The 12,940-nt window shown below is 42.4% G+C and overlaps 1 protein-coding gene across 1 annotated transcript in view; it reads left to right on the top strand.

Annotated features, from left to right (window-relative positions):
* cdh13 (cadherin 13, H-cadherin (heart)) overlaps positions 1 to 12,940 on the top strand; it is a 554,022-nt gene that overhangs the window by 166,979 nt on the left and 374,103 nt on the right. The window lies entirely within an intron of this gene.

Below are 12,940 nucleotides of genomic sequence, written 5' to 3' on the forward strand. Positions count from 1 at the left end.
AGACAGAAAACAGACAGTGGAATGGGTGACAGAGACAGACAGTGTGTAGGATACAACTAGTGTAAAACAGTACAGTGGAATGGGTGACAGAGACAGACAGAGAGACAGACAGAGACATGTGTGTAGGATACAACTAGTGTAAAACAGTACAGTGGAATGGGTGACAGAGACAGACAGAGAGACAGACAGAGAGACAGACAGAAACGTGTGTGTGACAGATACAGACTAGTGTAAAACAGTACAGTGGAATGGGTGACAGAGACAGACAGAGAGACAGACAGACAGAGACGTGTGTGTAGGATACAACTAGTGTAAAACAGTACAGTGGAATGGGTGACAGAGACAGACAGAGAGACAGACAGAGACGTGTGTGTAGGATACAACTAGTGTAAAACAGTACAGTGGAATGAAAACAGTACAGACAGAGACAGAGACAGACAGAGAGACAGACAGAGACGTGTGTGTAGGATACAACTAGTGTAAAACAGTACAGTGGAATGGGTGACAGAGACAAACAGAGAGACAGACAGAGACGTGTGTGTAGGATACAACAAGTGTAAAACAGTACAGTGGAATGGGTGACAGAGACAGACAGAGAGACAGACAGACAGACAGAGACGTGTGTGTAGGATACAACTAGTGTAAAACAGTACAGTGGAATGGGTGACAGAGACAGACATAGAGACAGACAGAGACGTGTGTGTAGGATACAACTAGTGTAAAACAGTACAGTGGAATGGGTGACAGAGACAGAGAGACAGACAGAGACAGACAGAAAACAGACAGTGGAATGGGTGACAGACAGAGACAGACAGAGACGTGTGTGTAGGATACAACTAGTGTAAAACAGTACAGTGGAATGGGTGACAGAGACAGACAGAGAGACAGACAGAGACAGAATGGGTGACGTGTGTGTAGGATACAACTAGTGTAAAACAGTACAGTGGAATGGGTGACAGAGACAGACAGAGAGACAGACAGAGACGTGTGTGTAGGATACAACTAGTGTAAAACAGTACAGTGGAATGGGTGACAGAGACAGACAGAGAGACAGACAGAGAGACAGACAGAGACGTGTGTGTAGGATACAACTAGTGTAAAACAGTACAGTGGAATGCTTACTTGCAAGATCTTTCCCAACAATGCAGTTTTCATTATCAAGGTAAGAAGAAATAATGTAAATACTTTTAAAAGTATATAAATGGAGCTGTATACCAGTACCATCATTTTAATGTGTAGGGATACTGGAGTATGGAGGTCAATACTGTATATACTGTACATGTAAGCAGGGATAAAAAAAAGTTGGACAAAGTGATTATTGAGATCTATCTTTCCTTCTCTGTAACACTCATGGACACACATGCACGCACGCAATTACTCACACTTACGCGCACACAGATTGTCATGCAAACTGTAGCTCAACAGTTGCTCATTGTGTGACTCCTAGTGTCAGGCAGTTTCCCCTAGGGTTGTAGAAGAGGTGAATCTGTGTGGGCTGGCTGTTATGTTCCAAACATTCAGTATAATTCATGCAAATTCATATTAAAAACAGGAAATAAAAGCAATGGCTTCCAAACACAACAACAACCAAATGTTGCTGGGCTTTATGAATTATTCTTCTTGATTGTGTGATGTTTACAAAAGCTTGCTAAGTGATCCTCACCCGCAGGCTTCCGTGGGTTGTGGTGGCTTTAACTGAGAAACACTCTGCTTTTGAGGGAAGAAACCACATCACAGGGACACAACCTGATTGATATGTTAACTGTTGCAGTAACATTAGAAATGTGTTCAGGTTGAACTAGCATTGTGATCCTCCCCAGTCAGTACCCCTAGAGTTATTTTACAGACTGGTACAATTAAAATCTCAGTGGATTTACAGTCAAACCCATAAAGATGGATTTGAGAGGAGAGTCAGTGAGTTCATGACCAAGGTCATTGCCATGGAGACAGCAGTTCCCTCACTCTATCCCTCACTCCAACAGCCACCGTCTCGTAACTGCCACAATTCAATGGTCTGCCGCTCCTCTGGGATCTGTAGTAATGTCTGCAACTCGTCTCCTGCTCCTCTGGGATTTCCAGTAATATCTGCTGACTAGCTTCCTGCTCCTCAGGGAAATGAGGTATGGCTGCTGGCTTGTCGTCTAGCTCCTCGGAGAGTGACAGGGATGTCAACAGGTTACACAGAAGCTGGCGTGTGAAGCGTTTCTTCGCAGCAGCAAGACAAGACTACAATAGTGAGAATGAGTCATTAAGGTTGAATTATTCTCTTTAGTGTGTTGTGTATGTACATTACATGAAGTCATAGCTTGACATTTCATTCATGAATGAAAGGCCATGGTTTATATTGGCATTTGACTATAGAACCAACTTCTGAAGTGGCACTGCTGAGGGGGTGCTGCTTTTTAAGTAGAAAATAACATATTTTATATCCTCTACCGTAAAATGACAACTCTTCGCCCAAGTTCTCTTTTAATCTTTTTATTTCATTGTGTTTGTTTCGGAGAAGCATTTTGTCATCTTGAGGCCCAGCAATCCGGGCACGGTGAGACAGAGCTCAGTTCTGCTTTAGTGCATTGCTCTGGGACAACAGTGCACTTCCATTACCTTGAAAATGCTACTGTCAGCAGAAACACAACACACCATGGGGGGTTAACTCACATACATTCCCTCACACACACACACACACACACTTCAACACGTGTAGATAGTCTACTTAACCACACACCTTCCCCCGAGACACACACCCACAAACTCAAAAGTGTCTGCCCGATGAAGAGAAGCTGTGAGACACAGGTTTCTCTCATCTACAGGATCTTCTAGACCTGTTGGATGAGATGAAATATTACTGAACTAGTGTTAATAAGAAGATAAAAAGATCCGGAACGTATGCTGGGCCATAAGCCTGCATACAGCAAGGACAGGGAAGCAGTCAGATGGGCTATAGTAGACACGGCAGAGCAGACAGAGCTCCTGCATAGAGCTGTGCAGAGAGAGCTGTGCAGAGAGAGCTGTGCAGGTAGGCGGTGCAGTGATGCTAGCGAGACACTGTGACTCAGCCTGGGTGTCAGAGGTTGCTGGCTCTGCAGGTGACACATGCAGATTTATGTAAATTGGCCCAGCACCACTCCTGGCCCTTCCCGTATTCAGGCAGGGTAGTCCGGTAATTACCAGGATAGGCGCGGTCTGGAGGGGGCCCTCACCTGTTTGGGAGGCCTAGGTCAAGGACATCCATCTCTCTAATGGGTGCTGGGAGAAAACAGGCAGCGACCAACAGACACGCATTCATGCTCACACTCAAGTACCATTACTTCCAAATGGACAGGACCTAATTGCATGAATAATTGATGGCAGAAATGCAAATAGAAATGCATAAGCAAATGTGCAGAAAGTAGTGGCATGAATAAAGATGAAGATATCCCTGCCCCTGTCCCGCCCTGCCCCTGTCCCTGCCCCTGTCCCCCTGCCCCTGCCCCCCCCCTGCCCCTGTCTCCAGGTGACTGATGAGATGATGATGAGCAATACTATTGTAAAGTGGCTGTTCCACTGGATGTCATAAGGTGAAAGCACCAATTTGTAAGTCGCTCTGGATAAGAGCGTCTGCTAAATGACTTAAATGTAAATGTAATGTAAATGCAATACATACATACACGAGCAGACGTCCTCGGAACAGTTCAATCTAAGATACTATAAAACACATTGTTCCAGACTCATTGTGCTTCTGGTATAGTAGGTAGCTCTGTCAGACTCTAAACTAGTTGGACACAAAAAAAGTCCACTGGCTTGAACCTAAATGACCTGACTGAAATGTTATGTGTGGCGAATTCTTTTTTTTTTTACTCATAGTTAACCTTTCCTCACCATCAGCTTGGTCTGAAAGGCAACACTCAAAATGTAAAAAAAAATGCTTTGAAATGGAAAAAGTAAGAGTTCATTTAATAGAATAGACTTTGAGTGCTTTCATATCAGCGACGTTGAGAGAAGTTCAATCAGGTGTGGTAGTTTTAGTGCCGGAGTTTTAGAGTTGGGCAGATTGGAAATGTATGTCTGTTTGGTAATGAATCAAATCAAAATTGAGTTCAATTTGTGAAAACCCAATGAAATTGATCCTGTAATCTCTTTAAGCACACTGCCACTAACTTACCATGACCTCCAGTATCACTAAGTCATTATACCTCGCTGAAATTAAATGTGACGGCACAAAACCAAACTGTATTCCGATACAGACCCCCACTACCAGGGGGGAATTAGTGTCACTTTCAAGCACATCACTAGAAAATCACAAACGAAAGGCAGTTTACATTTTCGACTTCTCAGCAATGAAACACACCAGGCAGCACTGCAATATAAATCACTTTGACTGAGCCAGAACTAAAGTTGGAGCCCAAAATTGCTTTGATAATGTAACTTTTTGCTCACCGGTTTATGTCTCATAGAGAAAAACAATGGAAGAGTGTATTGATTTGAGATGTATAGTGCATTCAGAAAGTAATCAGAACCCTTGACTTTTTCCTAATTTTGTTACGTTACAGCCTTATTCTAAAAAGTAATACATAGTTTTTTCCTCTCATCACTCTAAAAACAATACCCTATAATGAAGCAATTTTTGCAAAATGTATATAAAAAAACAAAAAAAAACTTAAATATCACATTTACATAAGCATTTAAACCCTTTACTCAGTACTTTGCTAAACACATTTGGCAGCGATTACAGCCTCAAGTCTTCTTGGGTATGATGCTACAAGCTTGGCACACCTGTATTGGGGATTTTCTCTCATTCTTCTCTGCAGATCCTGAAGCTCTGTCAGGTTGGATGGGGAGCGTTGCTGCACAGCTATTTTCAGGTATTTCAATCAGGTTCAAGTCCAGGCTCTGGCAGGGCCACTCAAGCTCATTCAGAGACTTGTCCCGAAGCCACTCCTGCGTTGTCTAGGCTGTGTGCTTAGGGTCGTTGTCCTGTTGGAAGGTGGATCTTCGCCCCAGTCTGAGCGCTCTGCAGCAGATTTTCATCAAGGATCTCTCTGTACTAGGTTCTGTTCATCTTTCCCTCAATCTTTACAAGTTTCTCCCAGTCCCTGCCGCTGAAAAACATTCCCACAGCATTATGCTGCCACCAGCATGCTTCACCGTAGAGACGGTGGTGCCAGGTTTCTTGCAGACGTGACGCTTGGCATTCAAGCCAAAGAGTTCAATCTTGGTTTCATCAGACCATACAATCTTGTTTCTCATTGTCTGAAAGTCATTTAGGTGCCTTTTGGCAAACTCCAAGCGGGCTGACATGTTCTTTTTACTGAGGAGTGGCTTCCATCTGGCCACTCTACCATAAAGGCCTGATTGGTGGAGTGCTGCAGAGATGGGTGTCCTTTTGAAAGGTTCTCCCATCTCCACAGAGGAACTCTGGAGCTCTGTTTAGTTTAGTTTAGTTTATTTTATTTTTACAGGGACAGTGCACATTAATCAACGTTTCAGTAAAAGTGCCGGTTTTAGCCAGCCGGCTAATTTTCAACCGCAGTCCCTGGGCAGGTTATTAAAAACAATTACAATATAGACAATAGCACCATAGAACAAGCAAGACATAGCAACATAGGACAAGCAAGACATAGCATACAGACAGAGCAACATAGAACAAAAAGCAGCAAGACAAAATTCATAAAAGCAACAAAGTGTTTCCACACCTCACAAAAGTGACCATCGGGTTCTTGGTCACCTCCCTAAGGAAGGCCCTTCACCCTTCTGATTACTCAGTTTGGCTGAGCGGCCAGCTCTAGGAAGAGTCTTGGTGGTTCCAAAGTTCTTCCATTTAAGAATGATGGAGGCCACTGTTTTCTTGGGGACATTCAATGCTGCAGATATTTTTTGGTACCCTTCCCCAGATCTGTGCCTCGACACAATGCTCTCTCGGAGCTATAGACAGGTGTGTGCCTTTCCAAATCATGTCCAATCAATTGGATAAACCACAGATGGACTCCAATCAAGTTATAGAAACATCTCAAGAATGACCAATGGAAACAGGATGCACCTGAGCTCAATTTCGAGTCTGAATACATATGTAAATAAGGTATTCTTGTTTTACATTTTTAATACATTTGCACAAAAATCTAAAAACCAGTTTTTGCTCTGCCATTATGTAGAGGGTGAAGGATTTTATTTTCATCCATTTTAGAATAAAGCTGTAACGTAAGAAAATATTGAAAAAGTGAAGGGGTCTGAATACTTTCCGAATGCGCTGTACCACACTTCCTTTACAAAACCCCCCACATGAGCTAGCTGTTTTCACATGTTGAGCTTAAATGTCACATGTGAAACCATATTTTCACGTGTATTACACACCTTTTCAAATATGAGGAGAAAAACATGTTTTCACTGCAGCTGACCAACTGGCAGGTGTCTTCACTGACATTTTCAACATGTCCTGATTGAGTCTGTAATACCAACATGTTTCAAGCAGACCACCATAGTCCCATAGACCACCATAGAATGCTATTCATTGACTACAGCTCACCGTTCAACACCATAGTACCCTCAAAGCTCATCACTAAGCTAAGGATCCTGGGACTAAACCCCACTCTCTGCAACTGGATCCTGGACTTCCTGATGGGCCGCCCCCAGGTGGTGAGGGTAGATAACAACACATCTGCCACACTGATCCTCAACACTGGAGCCCCCCAGGGGTGCGTGCTCAGTCCCCTCCTGTACTCCCTATTAACCCATGACTGCATGGCCAGGCAAGACTCAAACACCATCATTACGTTTGCAGACGACACAACAGTGGTAGGCATGATCACCGACAACGACGAGACAGCCTATAGGGAGGAGGTCAGAGACCTGGCCGGGTGGTGCCAGAATAGGGGAATAGGCATTGTCATGCCCTCTTCACAACTGTCTTGGTGTGTTTGGAATATGATAGTTTGTTGGTGATGTGGACACCAAAGAACTGAAGCTCTCGAACTGCTCCACTACAGCCCTGTCAAAGAGAATGGATGCATGCTCTTTCCTCCTTTTCCTGTAGTCCACAATCATATTGTTTGTTTTGATCACATTGAGGGAGAGGTTGTTGTCCTGGCACCACACTGCAAGGTCTCTGACCTCCTCCCAATAGGCTGTCTCATCGTTGATGGTGATCAGGCTCACCACTGTTGTGTCGTCGGCAAACTTAATGATGGTGTTGGAGTCGTGCCTGGCCATGCAATCATGGGTGAACAGGGATTACAGGAGTGGACATGATTGTGTTGAGGATCCAGCGTGGTGGATGTTTTGTTAAACCACCTTGGGGCGGCATGGAAGTCCAGGATCCAGTTGCAGAGGGAGGTGTTTAGTTCCAGTGTCCTTAGCTTAGTGATGAGCTTTGAGGGCACTATGGTGTTGAAAATGTTCTCACATGGTGTTCCTTTTGTCTAGGTGGGAAAGGGCGGTGTGGAGTGCAATAGAGTGTTTACGTCATTTGTGGATCTGTTGGGGCGGTATGCAAATTGGAGTGCGTCTAGTGTTTCTGGGATGTTTCTGGGATGATGGTGTTGATGTGAGCCATGTCTGAGTCATGTGAAACTTCACATGATTTCGAAAAACCATGTGTCTGCCTTGTGAAAACTTGTGAAAATGTCACTGAATTAAAAAAAGAAATGTTAAGGGTTACCATGGCATGTCATAAAGTTGTACTCATTGCTGCAACAGTACACATACTGTACAGTGCCTTCAGAAATGATTCATACCCCTTGACTTATTCCACATTTTGTTGTGTTACAGCCTAAATATAACATTTATAAAAATTTAAAACATCTCACCCATCTTCACACAATACCCCATAATTACAAAGTGAAAACATGTTTTTATTTTATTTTTGCTAAATGTATTGAAAATTAAATACAGAATTGTCTCATTTACTAGTCTTTGTGGTTGAGTCTGGGCTTGATATTCACTGCTCGACTGAGAGACAATTATCTGTGTGTGGGGTACAGAGATGAGGTAGTCATTCAAAATCATGTTAATCACTATTATTGCAGAGTGAGTCCATTGTACTTAGTATGTAACTTGTTAAGCAAATTGTTACTCCTGAACTTATTTAGGGTTGCCATAACAAAGGGTTTGAATACTTGACTCAATACATTTCAGCTTTTCATTTGTAATTAATTTGTTAAATAAATGTGAAAACATAATTCCACTTTAAATTTATGGATATTCTGTGTAGGCCAGTGACAAAAACTACATTTAACCTATTTTAAATACATGCTGTTGAGAAGTAAGTGGTATGAATTCTTTCTGAAGGTGCTGTAAAACTGTCTTGAACCTTCATTGGCAGTATTAAAGTAGGTAGGCCCACACCTCAGTTGGCATTATGGGGGACTGTTCCTATGCAGATTAGACAGTGGACTGAGGATAGAGGATTGAGCCCTCTCCTTATTGGCTCTGAGCCATGGCTTATTAAGTGTATTGAGCACATAAGTCCTCCTCTCTGGCAGGATCCCTGTGTTCACTGACTTTATCATCGAGACAATTTAAAAGTACTTGGAGTCTGATAAAACCGTGGGTAAAATCACTGGGGGGGGGCAATAGTACAACAACCTACAGTACCCGTCAAAAGTTTGGACACACCTGTTTATTCAAGTTTTTATTTTTACTATTTAGAATAATAGTGTAGACGTCAAAACTATGAAATAACACATGTAATAACCAAATAATAACCAATAACCAAAAAAGTGAACAAATCCAAATATATTTCCCTTTGTCTTGATGACCGCTTTGCAACTCTTGGCATTCTCTCAATCAGCATCACATGGAATGCTTTTCCAACAGTCTTGTAGGTGTTCCCACATATGCTGAGCACTTGTTGGCTGCTTTTCCTTCACTCTGTGGTCCAACTCATCCCAAACCATCTCAAATGGGTCGAGGTCATATAATCAGGTTCTGATTTATGTGTGTGTGCGCGTTCATGCAAGTAGAAAAACATGTTGTCTCACCCTGCTTGTACAGAAACGCCAATGTCATCCTCCTCTCTTTCATGTTGATGAAACGGTCTATCACTCTGTCATACAGTACACGCTTTTATTTTTTGTTGTCCTAGGCTACCTGACTAAAATACTTACTCGCTAGCCTAACTTCCATTCATGGGCAAAGTTAGGTAGTTAACATTGTCCTTCTACATCTAGCTGCATATTGAACTTCCATCCTTTCAGGCCAGGGGCACAACAATGTATGAATTAATGCTTGTGTCAGAATCGCTGTTATAGTCATTGTCCAGTGCGGAGAATTAAGTAAAACCACAAGTCCAAATTAATCTACATACATGGGTAATTTAGGAAAGGGCCAATTTTAGCTAGCTGGCTAGCTAGTTACCGGAGGACAATGACACAACATTTCAAGTTTCTGTCAATGGCATATTTTTTTATTTCACCTTTATTTAACCAGGTAGGCCAGTTGAGAACAAGTTCTCATTTACAACTGCAACCTGGCCAAGATAAAGCAAAGCAGTGTGACAAAAATAACAACACATAATTACACATGGAATAAACAAACGTAGAGTCAATAACACAATAGAAAAATCTATACACAGTGTCACGATCGTTATAAGGAGTGGACCAAAATGCAGCGTGGTATGTTTCCATCCTTTTATTTAGGAAGAGAAAACTCAAAGCACAAACAATAAAGCACAAACGAAATGTGATGCTACTGGTGTGCACACAGGCAACTATCTGTAGACATGATCCCACAAAGCACAATGAGGAAGTGGCTGCCTAAATATGATCCCCAATCAGAGACAACTATAAACAGCTGTCTTTGATTGGGAACCATACCAGGCCAACATAAACCATTAATCATCCTAGTCACTATCACGTCCCAACCAACAGAGAATAAACAGCTCTCTATGGTCAGGGCGTGACACACAGTGTGGGCAAATGTAGTAAGATTAGGGGGGTAAGGCAATAAATAGGCCATAGTGGCGAAATAATTACAATTTAGCATTAACACTGGAGTAATAGATGTGCAGATGATGATGTGCAAGTAGAGATACTGGGGTGTAAAAGAGCAAAAATAAATAACAATATGGGGATGAGATAGTTGGGGGGGCTATTTACAGATGGGCTGTGTACAGGTGCAGTGATCGGTAAGCTGCTCTGACAGCTGATGCTTAAAATTAGCGAGGGAGATATAAGTCTCCAGCTTCAGCGATTTTTGCAATTCGTTCCAGTCATTGGCAGCAGAGAACTTGAAGGAAAGGCTGCCAAAGGAGGAGTTGGCTTTGGGGATGACCGGTGAAATATACCTGCTGGAGCGCATGCTAAGGGTGGGTGTTGCTATGGTGACCAGTGAGCTGAGATAAGGCAAGGCTTTACCTAGCAAAGACTTATCGATGACCTGGAGCCAGTGGGTCTGGCAACAAATATGAAGCGAGGGCGAGCCAACGAGCGCATACAGGTCGCAGTGGTGGGTAGTATATGGGGCTTTGGTGACAAAACGGATGGCACTGTGACTACATCCAATTTGCTGAGTAGAGTGTTGGAGCCTATTTTGTAAATGACATCGCCGAAGTCGAGGATCGGTAGCATAATCAGTTTTACGAGGGTGTGTTTGGTAGCATGAGTGAAGGATTCTTTGTTGCGAAATAAGCCGGTTCTAGATTTAATTTTGGATTGGAGATGCTTAATGTGAGTCTGGAAGGAGAGTTTACAGTCTAACCAGATACCTAGGTATTTATAGTTGTCAGAACCGTCCAGAGTAGTGATGCTAGTCAGGCGGGCATGTGCGGGCATCGATCGGTTGAAGAGCATGCATTTAGTTTTAATAGCATTTAAGAGCAATTGGAGGCCACGGAAGGAGAGTTGTATGGCATTGAAGCTTGTCTGGAGGTTTGTTAAAACCTCTAGTGACTCCCCATCCCGCATGCGGGAGCGTAATCATCGACTGACACTAATTAGCATAACGCAACGGACATAATTATTCCTAGAAAATATTCCTATTCATGAAAATCACAAGTGAAATATATTGAGACACACCTTAGCCTTTTGTTAATCACCCTGTCATCACAGATTTTCAAAATATGCTTTACAGCCAAAGCTAGACAAGCATTTGTGTAAGTTTATCGATAGCCTAGCATAGCATTTTGTCCAGCTAGCAGCAGGTAACTTGGTCACGGAAATCAGAAAAGCAATCAAATTAAATCGTTTACCTTTGATGAGCTTCGGATGTTTTCACTCACGAGACTCCCAATTAGATAGCCAATGTTCCTTTTTTCCAAAAATATTATTTTTGTAGGCGAAATAGCTCCGTTTGTTCTTCACGCTGAGAAATCGCCTGGAAATTGCAGTCACGAAAACACCGAAAAATATTCCAAATTAGCTCCATAATATCGACAGAAACATGACAAACGTTGTTTATAATCAATCCTCAAGGTGTTTTTCAAACCTTTCAAATCTATTCGATAATATATCCACCGGGACAATTGGTTTTTCAGTAGGACCGATTGGAATAATGGCTACCTCTGTATTTTACGCGAGAATCACTCTGGGAGCCATCAGGTGACCAGTTGCGCAATGTAGCCGCTTACGGGTATTCTTCAACATAAATGCGTAAAACTACATCACAATGCTGTAGACACCTTGGGGAATACGGAGAAAAAGTAATCTGGTTAGCATCCATGAATACATTTTTTGGGGAAGCCTTGCTTCCCTTGGCATCCATGAATACATTTTTTTGGGAAGCCTTGCTTCCCTTGGAATCCACGAATACACTGCTGGTTTTAGATCAATTGAATGAATGGAATATGCTCTCATCCGTTTTATTTTTACTTCTGGAGACTCCACTACAAGATTTCTCAGTTTACAGGATAGTGCTCTGTCCTTGTGCTCCAGGCACACACTCACGTACACACTACAACACAGTCTCGGTAACATGCAGGGCCTGCGCCAGACCTAATCAGTTGGACAGGCATTTGATTTCTATAGGCAGGCCTGCTTTTTGTTATGGGATATCCTGTGTGCACGCGCTTGTTAATGGGTGTTATAAGGAAGACCAAAGGGCAGCTCGTGAGTTTCAAGTTTGGGGAAGCTTACAATTTATCCTATAATTTCTACCTATCTGCATGCTAGTTGTGTGCGTTTTTGTGGAACAGGTTCATTTCAATAATAATGTTTTAGTTTCTCAAAATTGTCACATGGTTATTTAGACAAATCTGAATTAAAATGATAAAAATCTAAAAGTTAAATGTCAACTAATTTAAGAGCACCAGACGTTGCCATATCAACACATTGTTAGCCTATACAGTGATAAAGAAATGACAGAAACTTACTAGGCCTACTGGTTACATATGTAATCTGGAATTGATCAAAATAAATCAAAGGGCAAACAATTCACACAATGAAACAATGAATGTGCAAGAATAGGTGGGAGACAGCTGAGTGCGTTTGGGAGAGCTGAGTGCATGCATTCTGGAGAGAGACGCCCATATCTTCCCACATACCCCTCCCCTTCCTGTTTCAACATTTAAAATTATACTCAAGACACATTACCTTCACACATTATCTGTCAGATTGTCACTGACAGCAGCAAATTTTTGGGCTACCGAGTGGCGCAGCGGTCTAAGGAACTGCATCTCAGTGCTAGAGGTGTCACTACAGACCCTGGTTCGATCCCAGGCGTACCTAGTTAAATAAAGTGAATAAGCAGCTAGGCATATTGCCACTCGAGCTGCACAAATTGCTGGCTTCCCACATAGGAATAGGCCTTTGCACTCACTTGTGATTTGAAACAATCCAAAGCAAAAACAATTTAAGAAGCTAATGATGTTCTGTGGCTGGGTCAAGCCCCCTGGTAAAGTATTTTGACTGGTTTTATTTAGACAGGAGTAATTATATAGTTTTGACAAAACATCAATTTACTTTAGGGGAAGCCAGCATCCATCCGAACAGTGCACTGTAAAATGTCTCTGCCTGAAACCAGAGATCTGTATTTG

The sequence above is a fragment of the Oncorhynchus nerka genome, linkage group LG9a (genome assembly GCF_034236695.1).
Source record: "Oncorhynchus nerka isolate Pitt River linkage group LG9a, Oner_Uvic_2.0, whole genome shotgun sequence".
Taxonomy (NCBI): domain Eukaryota; kingdom Metazoa; phylum Chordata; class Actinopteri; order Salmoniformes; family Salmonidae; genus Oncorhynchus; species Oncorhynchus nerka.